The sequence below is a fragment of the Protopterus annectens genome, chromosome 2.part2 (genome assembly GCF_019279795.1).
Source record: "Protopterus annectens isolate FY-2018-M chromosome 2.part2, PAN1.0, whole genome shotgun sequence".
NCBI classification, from domain to species: Eukaryota; Metazoa; Chordata; order Ceratodontiformes; family Protopteridae; genus Protopterus; species Protopterus annectens.
In genome coordinates this window covers 892,685,749-892,693,722 of record NC_056730.1, presented here as the reverse complement: position 1 = coordinate 892,693,722, position 7,974 = coordinate 892,685,749, and the positions used below count along the sequence as shown (strand labels likewise).

At 38.7% G+C, this 7,974-nt stretch overlaps 1 protein-coding gene across 1 annotated transcript in view; it reads left to right on the top strand.

Moving 5' to 3' along the window:
• MCC (MCC regulator of WNT signaling pathway) overlaps positions 1 to 7,974 on the top strand; it is a 1,047,208-nt gene that overhangs the window by 22,745 nt on the left and 1,016,489 nt on the right. The gene's annotated exons all lie outside the window — the stretch shown is intronic.

Below are 7,974 nucleotides of genomic sequence, written 5' to 3'. Positions count from 1 at the left end.
TTGTTAGACACATAATAGAATACAATGCCTCCCTTTGGCATGTATTTATCCAAGCACACAGTTCAATTAGAAAAACAATGTTTCCTCACCAAAGAATCTCAGGTATAAGCTCCCTAAATTGCACCAAACATCTAAATCTCTGTCACTGTATTCTATCTCATCAATTTCTCCATGTGATCTCTGCCTCACCTAGAAGTTAGCCATTGACTGTAAGCTGCTACACCTTCTATATGTTCATTGAACTGCAAACACAGCAAATGTCTACTTTAGGCACCTAAATCTACATTGTAATATAAACAGGAGCTGCTGAAGAGATAGATACCTCTCCCAAACAATCCAATAAGCTCTCACTCCATGTCAGACAAAGCAAATCCCTTGTTATCCTTAAGTCTAATTTGGAGTAGTGATTGGGTATCTATAAATTCAACATGGTCAGGCCTCTCAGTCCCTTATGGGCAGAGGTAGTAAGCAAATTGTATGGCTAACATCCTGATGGTCTTTGCGATGAGTTGCCCGATATGAACCTATGAACCTATAATTATTCTGTGATCCACAGTGTCAACTGCCAAAAAGAGAGAGAGAAACAAAACAATCTGGGACAGCACAAAGTGAAAGTGTTGGTGGCTAGCCCTAAGGAAATCATTAACTACCCTAATTATGGTGGTCTCAGTACCATGATAAATGCAGAAATTGGAATGAATAGAATGTATGAACCCGTGTGCTAAATGTATACCACCTTCACAGTTACTTTGCCTAAAAAATGCAGGTTAGATGCAGTAGTTATCAAGATTATTGAGGTCCAAAGACATTTTTGAGGGATGGAAATAACAAAGCCTCCTACAAATGACATGAAAAGTACCACCCCCTCAAAGAAGACACCAAAATATGATAAAAGATGACCCAGGATATCAAGACACACAGTAACAATCCTGGAAGCGCAGGTGTCCAAGCTTCAGGTTGTAAAACACATGCCAGCAATTGCAGACAAGAACTCCTGGTAGTCAGGAGCCTAAAACTCCATCTGAAGACAAGAGAACAGTCTCTCGTCTTGAATGATGCAGAGCCTATGAAGTCAGAGGGAGATATTGCCTACTGAAAGCAAGTGTCTTAGCAAAAAAAAAAAAAAAAAACAATCAAACACAACAGTCTGCTCACTCTGTTCAGAGGTCACAGCTATTTGCGGGGTAAGGCAGCCCAAGCTACACAATTTGTCCACCAAGCAGAAGGGTATGACTGGTCAGTTAGCCACTGATGAGATGTGTCTGAACAGATCTGCTGCCTTTTTATAGGAGAACTCAGACTAGTAATGAGAAAAATTATTGTCCAGTTCCAACCAGTTGCTTCAGTGACTCCAATGACATTCCAAACTTTGCCCCTTGTGACACAGGAAGCAAGCTCAAAAGCTTACACAGTTGGAGAGGAATGAGGCATACATAAAGTGGCACCAGCAAGTCCAAAGCAGAGGTCAGTGGCATTATTGTCATGGAGTATTCCTTTTGGACTGTCATAAGGAAGAAGAGTGGATGGCAGGCCAGTAAAACTGAGTTGGGGGAAGTCTTATATAAATAATGACACTACAAATGTTTAATGATGGTGGAGTAAAATAGGTAGTAGTAGCAGAGAAAAGGTGAACGTGAAAGTAGTTCTCCACCAAGTCAGTAGTTGTCCTAGATAAGGGGAAATTCAGGCTGACTGTACATCCACAGGGGTGGGTGTCAGTGCTACCAGAGCAAACACAAACTATTTTATAATACAGAGAAGGTGTTTTGTTAGAGTCACTGAGTCTGCCGCCAGAAATGCTGAACCCAATGGATGCCACGAGGTTTTGGTAGCACAATCGACAAAGTCAGTGAACACTTGCAAGAGTGCCCTCACACAGTGGGTGGACAGTAGATGAGGAGAAACCTAGAGGTTATTTCTGCCCACAAGATGTATTGAAAAGAAATGATGCACCTATTGGCAACCTGGGCCACAATCCTGTTATTAAAAGAGTGATCTGGAGGAATAAAGAAGTATGAAGCAGCTGCATATTCAATAGATGATAGTCTACAAGAAAAACTGCAGTAGTTAGAAAGTACATGGGCATTTGTGAATAGTACACACAGTAGGTGGTACAGGAAAACATGCATCCTTTGCAGAGTCATGAAGATTATATTAGAAAATATAGAGGAGATAAAGGCATAGTTCTTGATGGAACTAAGGACACTGTGGTGGGCATCCTTCTTGCAGAGCTTTCAGACTTCAATGTAGAGGAAAACATTGATAACAACGAAAACAGATCCCTTTTTTAAACAGAGACAGTGAGGTAAATTACTAGCAACTGTACAGTGCATGCTGTCTTATTAAACAAATGTTACAGTTTTATTTACATGGATTTCCGTAGAGATGGATTACAGCAGGTTATGCCACCACAGACCTGCACTTCAGCAAGGTTTGAAAGCTGCCTATATTTGGGTGGCTAGTTACAAAACAGAGTACCGAGTTATTGAAGGAGAGTAAATTAGTGGTTAGTGGAGCAGATTCAAAGTATAATGATAAACATTAGATTACAGTATGCGATTAATGAAGTACTACATTGATCTTTGTTAAAACTATTTTTTTTTTTTGCCTTTTGTAAGCAGTATTGCAGATGGAGTTGTGGCTACGGGTGACTTTTGCATGTGTTACAAAAGCCTGTAACAGGGTGATATGCAAGTTAGGGAGAAGAGATGCAGAGTTTTCAAAAGCAGAACAATGAAATTGGAAGATAGTTATGTTTCACTGTAAGATTTGCAAAGTTATATAATTCTTCTACAGGAAAAGGAAACTACATATAAGATAAGTAGTACAGCTTTGTGTCCTGACATTGTGAGTTCAGTCTAACTGGGCTGTAAGAGATAGGATTTCTCATGGGTGGGAGATGCTGCTGGCATTGTATCGCACACTGGTGGACCTTTGCCCTCCCACCAGAACAGCCAATCATTGTACATAGTTGCAGAGGCTGTACATCTTTAGTGATGTTAATATACAGGTGAACAACTGAAGAGATGAGGGGGATGCATGAAAACACAAAGAAAGATAAAAGCTAAAAATCTTTTGTTTGCCGTCTCTCAGAGATTAACCAAAAAACTGCCTGCTGAGACTTCCAGTTTCTGTAAAGAAGTGAGCAAGTTATTAAGTGAATGGTGTATTTCAGACAAAATGGGAGGGTTTTGCAAAAAAACAATAAATGAAGCTAAGAAGATGGGATTTTGGAGTGACATGCATTAGTACGTATTTGTGCAGATGATAGGAATGTTATGTGAGAGGAAATACTGTGGCAGAGACTGGCTTTCTTTATGCAGATGTTGAGTAAATGCAAGCACATTTCCCATAAAGGAACAACTGGAGGAAGAGACACAACCCATTGTTGTCGATGCTCACATACTTGGCAATTGTCTGCTAAGCCACCTTGGGATGAACTTTTGTGAAGAATTTCCTGCCATGTTATGCCTACAAATTAAAAGTTAACATCAGTTAAAATGTGGTGTACAGAATAGTGCTGTCCTCCTTAGATTAAAGCCTAGAAATTTAGGTTACAATTCTTAAAATTGAATAAAAATATAATACTTTAATAATGGTTTTCAGTGTTAAAAAAGGCAGACAATCATGAGATGGTAGAAAGTTGCAAATGTGAACGCATTTCTAACTGAAACTTTGCCAAACATCAGATCTAATCAATTCACAGAACTGTTTTTATTATTAAGTAGGTTGTATGGAACATGAACACCTCTCACTATAGACACAGACTGAATTTCTGTGTTATATAATATAGTTTCCATTTGCATAAAATACTGTATTACATGTGTGCGAGACTCACATTCATGCAAATTAATATTACATTGTTTTTATGGTAGTGCATTAATGTAGACTAAAGTTTTATGCCACAATTTTTATACTGTTTGTTCTCTGAACTTAGTCACATTATAAAAATCCAGGAATTTGGTTTTCTATTTGGCATTTTAGAAGAGGAAAGAGAGGAAAGGAAACTTAAAAAAATATTTTTTGTCATTTTTAGTTCAGGAAGACAGAAGATACAAAAGCAGCTGAACTCCAATGACCAAGTGAACATTTCAACACTATGAAGTTCTGGTTCAGGTCCTTGTTTCCAGTCAGGGAACACTAGACTGCAGTGTAGAGGGATAACAAGCCACGTATAATGTTCTTCTTTCGGCTTTTCCCGGTTAGGGGTCGCCACAGTGGAACTCCGGTCCGCTAATGATTGGCAGTAGATTTTTTACAGGTGCTGAGGTGCCAGCTTGACGTTCAACCTTCAACGAAGGCACGCCCATTCTACGCATGTCTTTCGAATGACACTTGACCGTGGGGAGGACATGCAGACTCCACACAGAAGGCGCTCCTGTTGAGAATCGAATGGGAGAACCTCTTGCTGTGAGGCAACAATGCTACTACCTTTGCACCACTGTGGCTTAATCAATAACAAGCCACGTATAACACCTTTGCAAAATTTAGTCATATTTAATGAAAAATGTAATAACTTCAAAAAAAGATGTAACACAGTTAATTTGCATAAATAAGTACAAATCACAAAATAATAATGAAACTAATAAAGCAAGTCTGAAACCTCCTTGAATAGATGTGGTGTTGGCTACTGTAATAAGTAATGTATTATTTGTACTAATTATACAAGGAAAGCTAGCATACATCTGCGCAAGTACTATGATAGTTCGAGGGGGTTTACTTGTTTTGGATGCACTGGTTCATGAAGTATTGTGCTGAACAGTCTTAGGTGAGAACGTTTGCATTTGGGATGGACTTGGAAGTGGTGATAAGTCAGTAAGGGTACTTAAGTGTGCAGTTTTGTGACAAAACCGAGGAAATGGAGAAGTTTGGATTAATGAAGCCTATTTCATGAGAAATGAGTGACAGTGTCAAGTTTGCCATCGTTCTGGGGTAAGGTTGCAGCTAGAGACCATTAGTGAGTGGTCTCTGTCAGCTGACACTTTGCTAGCTGTTCTAATTATATCCATTGGCCCAGTTATGGAAAACTAGCCAAGTAAGTCACATCCTGTTTCCTTTACTTCTCCCTACAGTGCTCAGTCTGGTTTTTTTTCAGGGAGATAGTGGGGTAGGAATATTACTAAAATGACTAAGTGAACCTTTGAGGTGTAAGGATATAGTTTCCCTACAGGGCATTGAAACACATTTCCGTGCATCTGTTTAGCTGAATAGCTGACCTGAGTTTGTTACAAAAGCTGTTTCGTGGAGGGGTCTGTACCTTTTCTCTTGTGGCTTCCAGATCCCTTGCACCCCTAAATAAACTTGTTTGACAGTTGTAGCACCTCCTGGTAGGTTGAAATCCTTTTTCAGTGATGAGAGAAGGGAATTATTAAAGCAGATGTACTGAATTATGTTTTGCTAACCAAATATGATCAGTATAATTTAAGGAAAAAAAAAGCTATCACACTACATTCATAGCTGAAATGACGGCCTTTCTTTTTGGTTCAAAGATGGTGACCCTTGTTTGAGTGTGCTAGTCCTCGTACAGCTTTCATGGCCTTTTAAGTTTCAGACCCCTGCCTTTTACATCACTTGTTATCCTCCTATCATGGCTCTCAGGTTGAAAGTACTGTTAAGAAAATGCGTTGACATTCTGGAAGGAAAAACAGGGGATAAGAAGGTGTGTTTGTATTTAAGAGGGTGGAGGGCCCTGGGAGAAGATTCTTGGAACGAAAAGTGAATCTGTAGACTTTCTTAAGGTAAGATAAGGTACTGAAATAAGTTAGAGGTGAAACTCAAAATCATACAACAATAACATGACATTCCATGCTTCAAGATATTCTTTGTTTTTATTTCAAGTAAACTCAGAATTACACTCAGTGATGTTTCAATCAAACACTGTTTAATTCTGAACAAATTGCAGAAGTTTTGAATAGTATTTTTAAGCAGGTCTGTTAATTTAGTTGTACAATATGAACAGTCTAAAAATGAAAAGAAAAGAACCATAAAATAGTACCCTCTTTCCCCAGAATTTCTTCAGAAAATTAAGTTTAGACCTATCTCCCATCTGTAAGAATAGATCCAAAACTTTTGGCTCAGCAGCAGCAAATTAGAGAGACTTACATTAGCTACAGCAAATTAGAGAGACTTCCATTAGTAGCTCCAGGCAGTCTTTCCAGTAAGTCCCAGAGTCAGCTAATGCATTCCCCAGGACGAAACCAATTAAAAGCCAAGGGATTTCTAGTCTGAATGCAGCATCATACACTTTCAAAGCACATGCAAGGTTAATTGTCTGACTTAAAATAAACAATTAAAATCTTTGTAGAAGAGAAGAACTGATAAGAAGTCTAACACTGGATCAGTTTCCACTTTAAAGAAAGGTGTAGCCATTTTTTTGTAGTATTACATGGCTTCAACAAGTGTATCACTCTGAGAAGTCTCACAGTGATGAACTTCAACTTTAAAAAGTGTAGCCTTTTGTAACAAATTATGGCTTTAACAAGTATAAAATTATATTTCAAACTCCTGACATACTTATCAGAAATTTGCTGTAACCCCGTTTGTGACTTTTTTTTTTTTTACTGTAGGAGCACTGAAAATTTGCAAAAGTAATATAACTAATGAACCCCCCCCCCCCCCCCCCCCAGAGAAGTAACCAGCTCTGAAAGCAGGCATTCCACTTGCAGAACTGAATATGTGTCAGTACTATGTGTGTGTATATGTGTCTGTGTGAAAATCACCATGGGAGGAAAGTTCCATAGTTGTGAAGCCAAAAGTATACTGCTGCTCATGTTAGAGGTGCAAAAAACATTTTAGCTGGGGAATCAAAGCTGTTTAATTGTTTTGATTCCCTCAGATAAACTCATCAACATGGGGCCTGCCCACCTTGCTGTCTTTCTTGTGTTTGTAGAAGACAGTGGGATTTACCTGTATTTTCTGTGGTGGTGCAGCGATAGCGTTATTGCCTCACAGCAAGAGGTTCTCCCGTTTGATTCTCGGCTGGAGTGCAGGGAGTGCCTTCTGTGTGGAGTCTGCATGTCCTCCCCGCGGTTGGGTGGCATTCAAAAGACATGCGTAAGGGCGTGCCTTCGTTGAAGGTTGGATGTCGAGCTGGCACCTCGGCGTTCGTCAAAATCTACTGCCAATCATTAGCGGACTGGAGTTCCGCTGTAGCAACCCCTAAACGGGAAAAGCCGAAAGACAAGCAACAACAACAACTTTTTCACCAGTGCTAAAGATGGTGCATTTACCTTAGTGTATCAATAAAGTGAATCCTTTGCCAGACCACAGTTATAATTTTTTAGTTTCCATGGTATCCCCCTCACATTTACCTCATGGGGATGTTAAATGCAGATGTTATGAGATATTACAGGTCTCCATAATAAAGTTGATATATTATCCATGAAATGTAACTTCCACAGCTTTTGACAAACAAGACTCAGAAGCAAGTGTAGTGACTCTGAGAAGCCCATGCAAAGAGTGTTTAAGAAGCTCTAAAACATACAGATTCGTAGAATATGAAGCCAGTAGATGAGCCTGCATTTGTCTAGTTTAGGATATGTGCCACCTCATAGACATGCACTTTTTTCCTACATCTTAAACTAAATCCTATACTTGTTTTTCCCCTGTTGCTTACTTAAAAAGTGATTGACATATTTACATAATTTATGCATCAAAGTCACTTAATGCCATTTCATATAACTTTTACTTCTTAATCTTAGTTATATTACAACATTCATCTTTTGCCTACAGTACTTTTACACTTATAATATCGTTATATACTTCTCTTTCGGGGCATAATTCTCAGCTATCATTATTTTACTAATCACAGAGAGAAATCTTATATCAATCATCAATAATTTCTTACTTATTATTCCAATTCCAGTCTTATTTGGAGTAAAAACTGAAGGTAACTTTTGAAAGCCAGACAGTCTTTCTTAACTACCACATCATTGTTTTATTTTGACCATCCTGTTATATCCTGTTGCTTCTGAA